We start from the raw sequence: 1,151 nt of genomic DNA, 5'->3' as shown, positions 1-1,151 counted from the left end.
AGACGGCTGAACAGGCAGATGCTATTGCGGCTAGTGCTACTGCTATTGACTTTGAGATCCCGGCTACCAACGAGAATATTCTAGCAGCAATACACCAAATGAAAAGCGCCGTTGACAAGGGATTGGACGAGCTCAAAGAGTCTCTCTCCAGCCTTCAATCGGCTTTATCAGTCGTCAGTGACCGTGTGTCGACAACAGAAGACGCCATTGAAACGCATGAAAAACGCTGCTCCCGCAGGCAAAACATCCGCATAACAACGGCAGGCCAACGGAGTTCGCTGCCAAGTTACTACCGGAGCTACTGGGAGAAGAGCACTTCGATCAGCCCGTGGATGTGGACCGGGCCCATCGAACCGAGAGGCCGCTCCGCTTCCAGGTGAAGGAGCTGGTGCTGAGGGAGAAGGCGCCGCTGCGGGACGACGGGCGTCCTGTATACACCTTTCCTGACCTAACCTCAGCTATCATGAAGAAGCGGATGGCTTTTCAACATATCAAGGAGAAGTGCAGAGTCAGGAAAATACGGCTTCAGGCATCCGGCAAGGCTCGTGGTCACGGACACCTTCGGTACCCCGGCCGAAGCTGAAAGGTTCCTGAGTCGGAGGCTCAGGACTGGGACACAGACATCTGACAAGTTCGTGATTTGGACTGACTTTTGACCGGTAATATGTCAATTTCACTGTGATCTGGGTGAGGTGAAATGCCTCATTATCGTGAACCTTTTTTAGGTGGTTTGCTCCATGGTATGTTGGGAGATAAGCAGTTATGTGCTAACCTGGCCTTTAACTCAGCGCCAGGGTTTAGCTTTGACTTTGAGTTTGTGGTATGGAAACACAGCTCCTGGGGTTGTTTCCCCCTGAGACGTCTTCTTATGTTCAGAGACTGTTCAGGGTTCTCTATGTTTCAGCACATTCCTTTTTGTCATGGTCATATAATAAGTCATTTTACATTGTAGACAGTATTTATGTTAAGAGGTCCAACAAAGCACAGTGATGAAGAAATTACTTTAGTCAGCTGGAATGTAAGGGGGATGAATAGCTCATTAAAAAGAGGAAAAGTGTATGCTCACTTACGTACACTCAAAGCTGATATATGTTTCCTTCAGGAAACACATATTAAAAAAACTGCCGCTAAGATATTATGTCCTTCATGGG

This window comes from Seriola lalandi, unplaced genomic scaffold (genome assembly GCF_002814215.2).
Source record: "Seriola lalandi dorsalis isolate HSWRI2012SDOR001 ecotype SW California unplaced genomic scaffold, Sedor1 jcf7180002054373, whole genome shotgun sequence".
NCBI lineage: Eukaryota > Metazoa > Chordata > Actinopteri > Carangiformes > Carangidae > Seriola > Seriola lalandi.
The sequence above is the reverse complement of the archived record's forward strand: the minus strand, read 5'-3'. Positions refer to the sequence as shown.